Source organism: Lipotes vexillifer, unplaced genomic scaffold, assembly GCF_000442215.2.
Source record: "Lipotes vexillifer unplaced genomic scaffold, Lipotes_vexillifer_v1.1 scaffold629, whole genome shotgun sequence".
In the NCBI taxonomy this organism is placed as follows: domain Eukaryota; kingdom Metazoa; phylum Chordata; class Mammalia; order Artiodactyla; family Lipotidae; genus Lipotes; species Lipotes vexillifer.
In genome coordinates, this window is record NW_006774188.1 from 2,290,533 (window position 1) to 2,306,480 (window position 15,948).

The 15,948-nt window shown below is 37.2% G+C and overlaps 1 pseudogene; it reads left to right on the forward strand.

Annotated features, from left to right (window-relative positions):
- The first annotated feature begins 11,694 nt into the window (after window positions 1-11,694).
- Window positions 11,695-12,703, forward strand: LOC103073359 (UDP-GalNAc:beta-1,3-N-acetylgalactosaminyltransferase 1 pseudogene; annotated as a pseudogene).
- The last annotated feature ends 3,245 nt before the right edge of the window (window positions 12,704-15,948 follow it).

Sequence of the window (15,948 nt, forward strand, 5' to 3'; positions counted from 1 at the left end):
GGTGGTTTCTCAAAAAATTAAAAACAGAATTATCATACGATGCAGCAATTTCACTTCTGAGTATATACACAAAAAGAAATTAAAGCAGGGTCTTGAAAAGATCTTTGTACACTCATGTTCATAGCCACATTATTCACAGTAGCTAAAACATGGAAGCAACCCAGCTATCCATCAACTGATGAGTAGATAAAAAAATGTGGTATATACATACAATGAAATATCATTTAACCTTAAAAAGGAAGGAAATTCTGCAATATGCTACAAACAGGTGAACCTTGAGCACACTATGCTAAGTGAAATAAGTCAGTCACAAAAAGACAAATACTACATAATTCCACTCATATAAAGTACTTAGAGTAGTCAAAACAATAAAGTATCATGGTGGTTGCTAGGGGTTGGGGGGAACACAGAATGGAGAGTTACTGTTTAATGGGTACAGAGTTTCAGTTTTACAAGATGAAAAGTTATGGGGATGGATGGTGGTGATGGCTGTACAACAATGTGAATGTATTTAACACCACTGAACTGTACATTTAAAAATGGTTAAGAAGGTACATTTCACGTACATTTTATCAAAGGGGAAAAAAAAGAAAAAATAGTATGACTGCAATAATCACCAAAAACTAAAAACTCCCCAATGTCCATCAGATGGTGAATGTATAAACTAACAGCAGTATATCCATACAATATAACACTATTCAGCAATAAAAAAGAATGAACTACTGGTACACACAACATGGGTGAATCCAAATGCATTATGCTAAGTGAAAGAAGCCAGATTTTAAAAGCTACACACTAAATGATTTCATTTAAATGATATACTGGAAAAAGTAAACAACAAGGACAAAAAACAGACCTGTGATTGCTAGGGACTGAGGTGGAGAGAGAGGTTGACTACAAAAAGGCAACGTGAGTGAATTTAAAAGATTATGGTAAAGAATATATATTTGTCAAAACTCAGAGACTGAACAAAAAAACAAATAAATAAAAATTTGAGTGTATATATGAAATACGAACAAGAACGAAACTTTTTTTTTTTTTTTTTTTGCAATACACGGGCCTCTCACTGTTGTGGCCTCTTCCATTGCGGAGCACAGGCTCCGGACGCACAGGCTCAGCAGCCATGGCTCACGGGCCTAGCCGCTCCACGGCATGTGGGATCTTCCCAGACCGGGGCACGAACCCGTGTCTCCTGCATCAGCAGGTAGACTCTCAACCACTGTGCCACCAGGGAAGCCCAAGAACGAAACTTTTAAAAGCTACTAAAAATTTCAAAAAATTTTAAGATGAGGTGTTTATTTCAGCATCAAATATGCCACACAACGATGCCAAAAGTACAGTGTACCATATTCAGCCACAACTTGTTTTATCTGGCCCTTACATTACAGTAAAAAAAACTATCAAACAGGAAATAAAGTATTTTTCCATTTTATACACTACAGATTGTACATAGTAGGTAGCATAGTAGGTACATAATTCAACAGAGTTTAGATTGACTTGGCCCTTCTACTTCACTGGTATATACATATGTAGCTTTAAATACAAAATTATCCATTTCTCAAAATATTAACATATAATTGGAACAGAGAAGTACTGTCCACAAAATCTACTAACCTGAATTTGATCAGCTAATCAATGAAGGCAATAGAGCCCTTTATTGTGAATGGAAACACCATCAGGGTCATGGGTGCTCTCTTAGCAAAAGCAGCAACCTAGAACAAATAAACAAACAAACAAGCATTGGCCCCACCCACTGCCCAAACCTCACCCCTGCTTAGGCCCCACCCTCCACAGCCAAGGCCTTTTCCAACTTTTTAATTTCTCCTCCTCTTTTTTAATACTGTGGTTCTGTTTTACCTTCCGATTGTTGTTTCATCTATATTTTTATTTTTTTATTTTTTCTAACATATCTGTTAGTTCCCTAGTCTAACTTTATTGTTTACATTGTTATTGTTCTCCCCTTTTTTTTTTTTTTTTGCCACCCCACTTGGCTTGCAGGATCTTGGTTCACGAGACGGGGATCAGGCCAAAACTCCTGCAGTGGGAGTTCACAGTCCAAACCACTGGACTAACAGAGAACCTCAGACCCCAGGGAATATTCATCAGAATGAGGTCTCCCAGAGGTCCTCATCTCAGCACCAAGACCCAGCTCTACCCAACAGCCTAGAAACTCCAGTGTTGCAAGCCTCAAGCCAAACAACCAATAAGACAGGAACACAATCCCACTCATAAAAAAAAAGGAAAAAAAAATGAGACAGCAAAATAATATGTCACAGATGAAGGAGCAAGGTAAAAACCTACAAGACCAAATAAATGAAGAGGAAATAGGCAATCTACCTGAAAAATAATTCAGAGTAATGATAGTAAAGATGATCCAGAATCTTAGAAACAGAATGGAGGCACAGATTGAGAAAATACAAGAAATGTTTAAAAGAGATCTAGAAGAACTAAAGAAAAACAAACAGAGATGAACAACACAATAACTGAAATGAAGGGATCAATAACAGAATAACTGAGGTAGAACAACAAATAAGTGAGCTGGAAGACAAAATGGTAGAAATAACTGCCAAGGAGCAGAATAAAAAAAAAAAGGATGAAAAGCATTGAAGACAACCTCAGAGACCTCTGGGACAACTCTAAACACACCAACATTCGAATTATAGGGGTCCTAGAATAAGAAGAGAAAAAGAAAGGGTCTGAGAATATATTTGAAGAGATTATAGTGGAAAACTTCCCTAACATGGGAAAGGAAATAGCCACCCAAGTCCAGGAAGCACAGAGAGCCCCATACAGGATACACCCTAGAAGAAACACACCAAGACCCATATTAATCAAACTAACAAAAATTAAATTCAAAGAAAAAATATTAAAAGCAGCAAAGAAAAAATAAAAAACAACATACAAAGGAATCCCCAAAAGGTTACGAGCTGATTTTTCAGCAGAAACTCTGCAGGCTAGGAGGGAGTGGGAGATTATACTTAAAGTGATGAAGAGAAAAACCTACAACCAAGATTACTCTACCCAGCAAGGATGTCATTCAGATTCCACTGAGAAACCAAAAGTATTTCAGAAAAGCAAAAGCTAAGAGAATTCAGCACCACCAAACCAGCTCTACAACAAATGCTAAAGGAACTTCTCTAAGTAGGAAACACAAGAGAAGAAAAGGACCTATAAAAATAAACCCAAAACAACTGAGAAATCATAATAGGAACATACATATGGATAATTACCTTAAATGTGAATGGATTAAATGTGCCAACCAAAAGACACAGACTGGCTGAATGGATACAAAAACAAGACCTGTATATATGCTGTCTACAAGAGACCCACTTCAGACGTAGGGACACATACAGAGTGAAAGTGAAGGGATGGAAAAAGATATTCCATGCAAATGGAAAGCAAAAGAAAACTGGAGTAGCAATACTCATATCAGATAAAATAGACTTTAAAATAAAGAATGTTACGAGACAAGGAAGGACACTACATAATGATCAAGGGATCAATCCAAGAGGAATATATAACAATTATAAATATATATGCACCCAACACAGGAGTACCTCAATACATAAGGCAAATGCTAACAGCCATAAAAAAGGAAATCGACAGTAACATAATAATAGTGGGGGACTTTTAATACTTCATTTAAACCAATGGACAGATCATCCAGAAAGAAAATTAATAAAGAAATGCAAGCTTTAAATGACACAACAGACCAGATAGATTTAACTGATGTTTATAGGACATTTCATCTGAAAACAGCAGATTACACCTTCTTCTCAAGTGCACACAGAACATTCTCCAGTATAGACCACATCTTCGGTCACAAATCAAGCCTTGATAAAGTTAAGAAAACTGAAATCATATCAAGCATCTTTTCTGACCAAAGTGTGAGACTGGAAATTATCTGTAGGAAAAGAACATGAAAAACACAAACACGTGGAGGCTAAACAATACGCTACTAAATAACCAAGAGATCACTGAAGAAATTAAAGAGGAAATCAAAATATACGTAGAGACAAATGACAATGAAAACACGATGATCCAAAACCTATCCGATGCAGCAAAAGCAGTTCTAAGAGGGAAGTTTAGAGCATTCAAACTCACCTCAAGAAACAAGAAAAACCTCAAATAAACAATCTAATCCCACACCTAAAGCAAGTAGAGAAAGAAGCACAAAGAAAACCCAAAGTCAGTAGAAGGAAAGAAATCATAAATATCAAAGCAGAAATAAATGAAATAGAAACGAAGAAAACAATAGCAAAGATCAATAAAACTAAAAGCTAATTCTTTGAGAAGATAAACAAAATTGATAAACCCTTAGCCAGACTCATCAAGAAAATAAGCGAGAGGATACACATCAATAAAATTAGAAATGCCAAAGGAGAAATCACACCTGACACCACAGAAATACAAAGGATTATAAGAGACTACTACAAACAACTATACGCCAATAAAATGGACAACCACAAAGAAATGGACAAATTCTTGGAAAGGTACAGTTTTCCAAGACTGAACCAGGAAGAATTAGAAAATATAAACAGACCTATCACAAGTAATGAAATTGAAACTGTAATTAAAAGTCTTCCAACAAACAAAAGTCCAGGACCAAATGGCTTCACAGGCAAATTCTACCAAACATTTAGAGAAGAGCTAACACCTATCCTTCATCAAACTCTTCCAAAAAAGTGCAGAGGGAGGAACACTCCAAAATTCGTTCTATGAAGCCACCATCACCCTGATACCAAAACCAGAAAAAGATATCACAAAAAAATTATAGACCAACATCACTGATGCAAAAATCCTCAACAAAATACTAGCAAATACAATCCAACAACATATTAAAAGGATCATACACCATGATCAAGTGTGATTTATCTCAGGAAGGCAAGCATTCTTCAATATATGCCAATCACAATGTGAAATACCACATTAACAAATTAAGGAATAAAAACAATATGATCAGGCTTCCCTGGTGGCGCAGTGGTTGAGAGTCCGCCTGCCAATGCAGGGGACACGGGTTCGTGCCCCGGTCTGGGAAGATCCCACATGCCGCGGAGCGGCTGGGCCCGTGAGCCATGGCCGCTGAGCCTGTGCGTCCGGAGCCTGTGCTCCGCAGAGGGAGAGGCCACAACAGTAAGAGGCCCGCATACCGCAAAAAAAAAAAAAAAAAAAAATGATCATCTCAATAGATGCAGAAAAAGCTTTTGACAAAATTCAACACACATTTATGATAAAAACTCTCTAGAAAATGGGCATAGAGGGAACCTACCTCAACATAATACAGGCCATATATGACAAACTCACAGCCAACATCACTCTCAATGGTGAAAAACTGAAAGCATTTCCTCTAAGATCAGGAACAAGACAAGGATGTCCACTCTCGCCACTCTTACTCAACATAGTTTTGGAAGTCCTAGCCACGGCAATCAGAAGAAAAAGAAATAAAAGGAATACAAATTGGAAAAGAAGAAGTAAAACTGTCACTGTTCGCAGATAACATGATACTATACATAGAAAATCCTAAAGATGCCACCAGAAAACTACTAGAACTAATCAATGAATTTGGTAAGCTGCAGGATACAAAATTAATGCACAGAAATCTCTGGCATTCCTATACACTAACAATGAAAAATCAAGAAAGAGAAATTAAGGAAACAATCCCATTTACCATCACAACAAAAAGAATAAAATACCTAGGAATAAACCTACCTAAGGAGGCAAAAGACTTGTACTCAGAATAAAACACTGATGAAAGAAATCAAAGATGACATAAACAGATGGAGAAATATACCATGTTCTTGGATTGGAGGAATCAATATTGTGAAAATGATACTACCCAAAGCAATCTACAGGTTCAATGCAATCCCTATCAAACTACCAATGGCATTCTTCACCAAATTAGAACAAAAAATTTTACAATTCATATGGAAACACAAAAGACCCCAAATAGCCAAAGCATTCTTGACAAAGAAAAACGGAGCTGGAGGAATCAGATTCCCTGACTTCAGACTATACTACAAAGCTACAGTCATCAAGACAGTATGGCACAAAAACAGAAATATAGATCAGTGGTACAGGATAGAAAGCCCAGAGATAAACCCACGCACATATGGTCACCTAATTTAAGACAAAGGAGGCAAGAACATACAATAGAGAAAAAACTGTCTCTTCAGTAAGTGGTGCTGGGAAAACTAGACAGCTACCTGTAAAAGAATGAAATTAGAACACTCCCTACCATCATACACAAAAATAAACTCAAAATGGATTAAAGACCTAAATGTAAGACCAGACACTATAAAACTTAGAGGAAAACATAAGAAAAACACTCTTTGACCTAAACCACAGCGAGATCTTTTTTGACCCACCTCCTAGAGTAACGGAAATAAAAACAAAATTAAACACATGGGACCTAATGAAACTTAAAAGCTTTTGCACAGCAAAGGATATCATAAACAAGACAAAAAGACAACCCTCAGAATGGGAGAAAATGTTTGCAAACGAAGCAATGGACAAAGGATTAACCTCCAAAATATACAAACAGCTCATGGAGCTCAATATGAAAAAAACAAGCAATTCAATTAAAAAAATGGGTGGAAAACCTAAATAGACATTTCACCAAAGAAGACATACAGATGGCCAAGAGGCACATGAAAAGATGCCCAACATCACAAATTATTACAGAAATGTAAATCAAAACTACAATGAGGTATCACCTCACACCTGTCAGAATGGCCATTATCAAAATATCTAGAAACAATAAATGCTGGAGAGGGTGTGGTGAAAAGGGAACCTTCCTGCACTGTTGGTGGGAATGTAAATTGATACAACCACTATGGAGAACAGCAGGGAGGTTCTTAAAAAACTAAAAATAGAACTACCATATAACCCAGCAAACCCATTACTGGGCATGTACCCTGAGAAAACCATAATTCAAAAAGAGACATGTATCACAATGTTCACGGCAGCCCTATTTACAATAGCCAGGACATGGAAGCAACCTAAGTGTCCACTGACAGATGAATGGATAAAGATGTGGCACATATATACAATGGAATATTACTCAGCCATAAAAAGAAACGAAATTGAGTTATCTGTAGTGAGGTGGATGGACCTAGAGTCTGTCATACAAAGTGAATTAAGTCAGAAAGAGAAAAACAAATACCATATGCTAACACATATATATGGAATCTAAAAAAAAAAAAAAATGGTACTGAACCTAGTGGCAGGGCAGGAATAAAGATGTAGACATAGAGAATGAACTTGAGGACATGGGGGAAAGGGGAAGCTGGGGTGAAGTGAGAGTAGCATCGACATATATACACTACCGAATGTAAAATTTAGTTAGTGGGAAGCAGCAGCATAGCACAGGGAAATCAGCTTGGTCCTTTGCAATGACCTAGAGAGGTGGGATAGGGGGAGGCTCAAGAGGGAGGGGATATGGGGATATATGTATGCATATGGCTGATTCACTTTGTTGTACAATAGAAACTAACACAGTATTGTGAAACAATTATACTCCAATAAAGATCTATGAAAAATATTGTTATTCTGAGACAGAACAGCCTATAAAAACATTTAATAAATAATTGCAAACCAAAAATAAGCACATTTGTATATTGCCTTATTATTTACATTATCTGATAGCTCTCATTGAAAAGGACAAACCACTGCCAAGTCAACTACTCCCAGGGCCCATAAACAGACAATTCCTAAATAGCCATTAACTATAAAATCAGTTAAGGCTCATTGCGATTCCTTCCTAAAATTTCACCCAAAAGTCTTTACCAACCTCCCACAATAATCCAGTATTATGGGATTTATGCTTCTAACCATTATGGAGTAACTGGTACCGGATTTCTCTTCAAACAGTAAACAACTGCAAAACTAGACAAAATATAGGACGCAACAGTCTCCAGACAATGGAAAACAGTTAGTGTAGATCTGCATTCTCTGAGAGAAGGAAACAAGCTAGATAAGCCTACATGCACCTTGACTTTCTGCTAAGAGACATGTTATAGACACTACTGCAGGCAGGGAGATTCAAAGCAAAGCACAGCAGTGTCACTAACGTGAAAAGACAAAGATCAGAGTTCAGAAGGTATAGGTAGCAGGAATTACTGGAATAATGTACCAGAGAAGAGGGAGGGAGTAATGCAGAAAAAAGTTCCACACATCTTCTCTTGAGTCTCTGACTTAATACTAATTTGCACATATTTGGGGGAAATTCCATAATGCAAGAGGAAAAAACAATCTGCTGAGGAGCTTAAAAAATGAACAATTCAAGGTTCATACAGAGCTAGGGACATTTGAGTTGCAACTAACCAGAGGAGAGAGACCTTGTATACTCGGGACAATAAGTAGAGACCTCCGCAAGGCTAAATTAGTCCCAAAATAAAGATTAACCTATAATGATACCAGCAGAGCTTAAAAATGAACCCTAAAGGAACAACCTGATCTTCAACTTAACATCTGTAACCATATGGTTAGCTAAATGGAAAACCTCATAATTCACAGGGCATCAGGTAAAGTATTCATAAAGGTTCTGCCTCAGGAATCTAGCTAAATTACATTAAATGGTCCCAGTAAGGAATACCTTAAAGGATTAAATACTTCCCAAGTAACTTAAATACATTCCAGAAAAAACTTCAAGAATATTTACAGGAATACAAAAATATCAAGTACCCAACAAGGTAAAATTTACAATGTCTTCTTTTCCATGCCTGACAAGCATTAACTAATTTGCCAAGCAGGTTTTGGCGGAGGGGAGGGGCGGGGAGGCAAGAAAGTAGAGCCAAATGAGGAGAAATATCAATCAAAACCAACCCAGAAATGACAGTAGAACTAGGAAACTAGGATTTAAAGTTATTATAAATGTGTTCCATATGCTCTAGAAGCTAGAGAAAAGATTGAGTGTAATTTAAGTTAAAACATAGAAAAAGGACCCAAATCGAACATCTAGAAATGAAAACTAGAATGTTAGAGATGCTCTGCCTGACACTCAGTGAATTATATTTTCCACTCTGTCTGATGGATTCAGGCTCTGTTCCTGACATTGTGTGAGCTCTGTGTTGTTCCCTCAATTCCTTTTGGGTGGTTCTTCCTTGACCTCAAGCAGTTTCCTCACAGGTCTGTACTGATCAGTACTCAACTGAATTCTTGGAAGGGACTTCTGCAGATGTGCAAAATTCTCTTGCAGCTCTCTCCTCTCTGGTACTCTGCTCTCTGAACTCTAGCTGCCTTGGCTCCTTAGGCTCCCAGCACCATCTCCTCATTTCAGGGAGATCTCTAGGCTCCTCTGGGGTTCTACTGCCCTAGCCCATGCCTAGAAACACTCTCCAGGCTAGAGCAAGCATAGGTCTCATCTAATCTGTTTCCTGTCTCTCAGGGATCAATGTCTTTTGTTGCCTGATGGCAAATGCCTCAAGAACTGTTGTTTCATGTTTTTTGTCTAGTTAGCTGTTTCAAGTGAAAGGATACCAATCTGTTAGTCCAACTTGGCTGGAAGCACTATCTTAAATATTTTAAAGGGAGACTATGAGTTAAACCAACTTTGTAATAGCACTGAAAGCTGAAATTTTCCAAAAATTAGATGTATTCGGTTAACAACACTCACATGTTAATAAGTTATCCTGAACCATATAATAAATGCATACTATATGGTAGAAAAGCACAGTAACCATGAAAGTGAAATATGCAATACCAGCTGAGTGTAAAGAATAAATGGCATTCAGTAATCAGAAATAAAAAGTCAACACAAGGAAAAACTAATTTTAGGAAAGATTTCTCTGAAAGAAAGAAATGTACATGGGAATATATAACCAAGGATGCAGCATATGAGTTCATATATGCTCAAATCAAATGTATGGAGAAAATTACTCATTTAAGAGGAAATGCTGGGGCTTCCCTGGTGGCGCAGTGGTTGAGAGTCTGCCTGCCAATGCAGGGGACACGGGTTCGTGCCCCGGTCTGGGAGGATCCCACATGCCGCGGAGCGGCTGGGCCCGTGAGCCATGGCCACTGAGTCTGCGTGTCCGGAGCCTGTGCTCCGCAACGTAGGAGGTCACAACAGTGAGAGGCCCACGTACCACAAAAAATAATAATAATAATAAGAGGAAATACTATATGTGCTTATCAGTGGCATTGGAATTCAGGTCAAATGTTACAAGATCTGCTGTAGACTAATCAAAGGTGAAGATACTAAAGGAAAAGAAGCAAAACAAATAAGTCTTCAGGAGAAATACAGTAGAACTAAATGAATATCTTACTCTCCCCATGACAGGTAAAGGAAAATATAAAGAAAGAAAAATCCTTTAGAAGATGTTTAAAGAAAGAACTGTTAAAAAAAAGGTTAGGAATTACAGGTTTTATTTTCAATCTCTGCTGTTGAACAGAGTCAGTCATTTTCATCCATATAGGAAGGAAAAAGACTGTGAGCTAAACTGAACATACTCTGAGTAGGAAAAGAAAACACAGCACATGGCCCGTTGATTCTTATCCTCAAAGAAACACAACTGTCCTGTTCTAAAAAAGGAAACTACACACACACAAAATCATCACATATGAAATGAACAAAAAACTAAATTTGTGGGAAAATCATGTTTAACAGATGACAAAAGAAATCGTCAGGGATGAAACTGGTCACTTTTAAGAAAAAGAGAAGAGAGGTTCTGCATGTTTATATAAAAAGCTATTTACCCATAGGTAGTGAAGCTGTGAACACATTTAAATTAAAAATCTAAGTATAACTCAGGCAATGCAGAGCCTTATAACACTGATGATCCCAAGACCATTCTAGGCTGGACTTCAAACAAGGAGGTAATGTTGTATAGATGAGACTACCAGACTGAAGCGGGTAAGGGTAGGAGTAGGGTCAGCCTACAGGAGGCTGTTTGCTAGGAATAATTTTACTACTAGAAATTTGTCAACCTCTCTGTAGTATGTCTTACAGCATGGCTTAGATTTGAAAAGCAGTAAGATAGGACCTCAACGTCTTTTAGCTATGGATCAACATTAAGAGAGAAAACACACAGAGGTAGAAATAAGCCCCAAAGGAGAAGAAAATACTGACTATGTTGTACCACTCTCTTCCCTCTCCTTTCCCTGTAGCATTAATTAATACGCTAATGAATCTGTTATAACAAGGGAAGTTGCTCCTTTTAGCATACTTTGTAAATGGGCAAATAATAGACATCACTAAAGTAGGAGATATTAAGAAAATATGGGCTCAGGGGCCAGGGCCTCTGTGATGATCAGCGGCCCCACCAGAGGTAAGGAAGATTTGAGTCTGCAGTCTTCAACTGGGAACAGCTTTGGGTTTTAGCTTTCTCCAGGCCACTTAGAGTAGCTCACGGCAAATCTTTTAATTAAAGCATGGAATACGAAAACAGAAAACTTCAGCTAGTGCTTTAGTCTCATAAGAAATTCTACAGGCATGTGTCTTATAAGCAGTATATGGCAGAATTTTAAGCCAATCTGAGAGTCTCTGTTTTTCAGCAGAAATTTCAAGCATTATTTTTGACTACTACTTACTACTGAATGTTCAGTTGGTGAAACTGAAGGTCTTTCATTCACTCAGAAGGAATAAATCAAGAAGAAGGTCATGGATGGCTGAGATTAAATGGAGCCCCCAAAAGGTTGTACAGTGTTTAGCAGCTAGAACCTGAGGCTCGCGTGCTCCTGAGGGGCTGTGAATGCATGGCCCCGGCTCTTCTGAGCACCCCACCCTTCTGAGTAGGATGTCACTGCGATCCCCCAAATGGAGCTTCCTGCTGCTGTCGTTCCTGAGTTTCCTGGTGATGTGGTACCTCAGTCTGCCCCCACTACAATGTGACAGAACGCGTGAACTGGATGTACTTCTACGAGTATGAGCCCATTTACAAAAAGACTTCCACGTCACACTTCAAGAGCATTAGAACTGCTCTCATCAAAACCCATTTCTTGTTATCCTGGTGACCTCACACCCCTCAGATGTGAAAGCCAGACAGGCCATTAGAGTTACTTGGGGTGAAAAGAAGTCTTGGTGGGGATATGAGGTTCTTACATTTTTCTTATTAGGCCAACAGGCTGAAAGGGAAGACAAATTGTTAGCATTATCCTTAGAGGATGAACACCTCCTTTATGGTGACATAATATGACAAGATTTTTTATAGACACGTACAATAACCTGACCTTGAAAACGATTATGGCATTTAGGTGGGTAACTGAGTTTTGCCCCAACTCCAGGTACATCATGAAGACAGACACTGATGTCTTCATCATTACTGGCAATTTAGTGAAGTATCTTTTAAATTTAAACCACTCAGAGAAGTTTTTCACAGGTTATCCTCTAATTGATAATTATTCCTATAGAGGATTTTACCCAAAAAACCCATATTTCATACCAGGGGTATCCCTTCAAGGTGTTTCCTCCCTACTGCAGTGGGTTGGGTTAATAAGTATCATGTCCAGAGATTTGGTGCCAAGAATCTATGAAATGATGAGTCACGTAAAACCCGTGAAGTCTGAAGATGTTTATGCTGGGATCTGTTTGAATTTATTAAAGGTGTACATTCATATTCCGGAAGACACCAACCTTTTCTTTTTATATAGGATTCATCTGGATGTCTGTCAACTCAGATGTGTGATTGCAGCCCATGGCTTTTCTTTTAAGGAAATTATCACATTTTGGCAGGTTATGCTAAGGAACACCACATACCATTATTAATTTGACATTCTATCCAAAGCCTAGAGAAGGGAGGGATACTTTGTGGAAAATGTTTAAGTTAGGACTGTGAAATCTCCAACTGAAAACTCGCGGGAAGGTCACTGTGTGGCTTACACGGAACTGAAACTCATGGAAGAGCCCATAGACTGGAGACTGGAGGGTTGCACTTGACCTGTGATTTATTTTGACAACAGCCAAGTCAGCCCTTTAAAAGATGATATTCAGAGGAATTAATAAACATCTTATGAAGGAATGGGAGGTTTCTGTTAATAAAACTAATAGGACCAAACAATTTGAAGATGTCATTCCATAGACTAGAACTCCTTAAAAGGGTTTCATTGAATTATAAGCTCATTTGTCCATAACAACAAAGCAGTGTGGAGTATTTTTCATTGAACAGTCTAGTCAGTTCAGGGTTTTGTGTACATCTTACATGGATTACCAGTTTTTTTAATATATAGTTCTGTGGGAAACAACTGAAGCTATACCAAACAAAATTTCATCTGTTTTTGGTCATTCACAAGATACTTCAAGATGCTGCAGTATTTCAGAGTTAATATCAATTATTATTTAATATTACTTAGAGTTTTCCACTTCCTGGGTGTTTGAATGTTATGGTTGTTTCAATACTATATAAACAGAATAGTGAAAATCACTCTTTATATTTAAATTTTTTCCAATTACTTCTCTGATGAGTTTATTATGAATAGCTCCATTAATGTGAAGTCATTGGTCATTATTGCATATCAGTAATCTCTTGGACTTTGATAAGTATTTTGTCGTGGTAAAATAGAGAAGAATGAAAGCAAGATCTGACTTATTGTCTTATTTTTAAAACTATAATCCCCATTGTATTTAGGTGTCACTTCATTGGTCTCATTTTTCCACCTGGAAATTAGGAATAATATAGAATGCCAGGCAGCATATTTCCTTTTGGAAAGGACTCTGAAGCCAAAAAGAAAAGAGAGAATGTGATGGCCAGAAAGAATATTATGAAAGGAGTGTCATATTTCAGTGCTTGAGTTGGAAAGAGAAGACTAAAGATTCAAGTGTCGTTGTTAATTGCTCTATATTTGTTCTCATTAACAATCAGTTTGAGAATAAAAAGGAAAAGAGAAAAAAAACCTGATAACCAATATGAATTTGAAAAATAAACAAAAAACTGAAAAGCCTGTTTTGTCCACTTTTTCAATAAAAATGAATTCATTATTCTAAAACTGTTAAACTCATATTTATTGGTAAGCAAATATTTACTATAATGATCCTGAAACGTAACATTACTTTGAAGCAAAATAAAAAACCAAGTTAGGAACTAGAATTCCTCACTACTCCCTCTCCTATTCTGAAGTTGTCTACCTTGACAACATAAACTAGTAGTGCATCAACTTTACTCTATCGATCTTCTTACCAGTTAAATTTTTATTCAAAGTTCTGTTTGACATTATATTGTCAATTCCCTTTTTTTCTTTGTCCTCCTCTAGCCAGCCCTATGTGCCAAAAATCATTGAAACAGAAATTTAAGTGACTTCTGTCATCCTTAGTTCATTAATTTGTTCAGATAAGCTTTGTCGAATCACCTAAAATAAAAATAAGATTTCTGAAAAATCAGAAAAGAAAATTATATCTGTATCTATTGCAGTCAATATCCTTTTATAGTTATAATCCTTTCAGCTAGTCTGAAATCAGAAGGCAAAGTACTACAATTTCCATCGTTTATAACACCATCACTCCTTTTAAATTCCCATGGGAAATAACTTAATCTTTTTCAACTTGATTTACATTATACTTGGCTATTTTCCCCACCCCGTCCCCCACAAGACTGTGCACACCATGAGAGCCAAGACTATGTCTATTCATCTTTATATCTTTTAGTGGTTTCTAGCACGCTGCTTTGACACACATTAGTATTTAACATTTTCTGCGCACCAATATCCCTTCTACCCATCTCACAAGGATACTGCAAGGATCAAAGAGTATATTTGTGAGAGTACTTTGCAAAATAAAAGTGTTTTGCAGGTATCACATGAATTTAATTTCATTATCGATGATTATTCTAAAACCTATCTGGCAAGTAGTGGAATGTTCTAGGGAATGAGAACAGAACAAATGGCATTCGAAGAGCAAGTCTGATGGTGGCTCCACAACCTCCTTTACTCTGTCCTCCATTCTATAGGTTCTAGAGTCCACTTAGTCATGGCAGAAGCTCTCATCACTTTGACATCATCCACATCACTACAGCCCAAAAATCTTCTGGCATTTTATGGTTTCCAGCGCCAGATCCTGTTCTAGCTCCCCAACTATAGTTCATAACAATTGGCCTATTTACTATAATCTTCTAGCTAGCCCTTCCCTTACTGGATTAGATATAGAGGTAAAAATCCATAAGCCAGTCTTATGACCTAACATTACCTCTGGGATATTGAGTAAATGACTTGTGTTTTGGTGCCATTTTTTAAATGCCAGTATAAACATGTAACATTGCCACAGCTGCACTCTAAGTAGGATATGAAGATCCCAGTATCTGGATAATCGTGACTTTTAAGAACACATTCTGGCACTGAAGAAAGAATCCTGAAACAGAAATGAAGAGGCTTAGGTTCTAGTCCCAGGTCTTCATATTAATTTACTATATGATTTTGGATATAACATATCACTTTCCTAGACTTCTAGTTATTCTTCTATTAATGAAAGAATTGGAATAAATTGTAAAGGTCTCTTCCAGCTCTAAAATTCTGGGACTGAAAGCCTGAACTACACCTTCTAGGTGCCGTTAAAATTCTTCAGCTTATATTTCAATTCAGAACTCAACCGTTAACTACTAAACATGCCCTCTTCCCCAACAACATTCTAAATAATTCATCTACACAAGATATGATTTGAGTAACCAGTTCTAGAAGCAAATTTTTCTTTAATCTTTTGCTAAAAAATATTTCTCTCCAGTACAAAAACTTCTTTTTCCTTCATTATTATAAAACAAAGATATTTTCCTACAACTCTTTACCATCAAATATATGATTACACCTCCCAGAGTTACTGAAAACTGACAAAAACAGCTTATATTCACCAAGTTCAGCAATAAACTCACATAAAATTCACTTTACAAAACCAACCCAGGACACCTTCAGCACCACTACATTAAAACAGTGTTTTTTAATTTTAGCACAGTTTTACATTACAGAAAAGTTGCAATGATAGTACAGTGTTTCCATATACCATATACCCAGATTCCCCTATTGTTAACATCT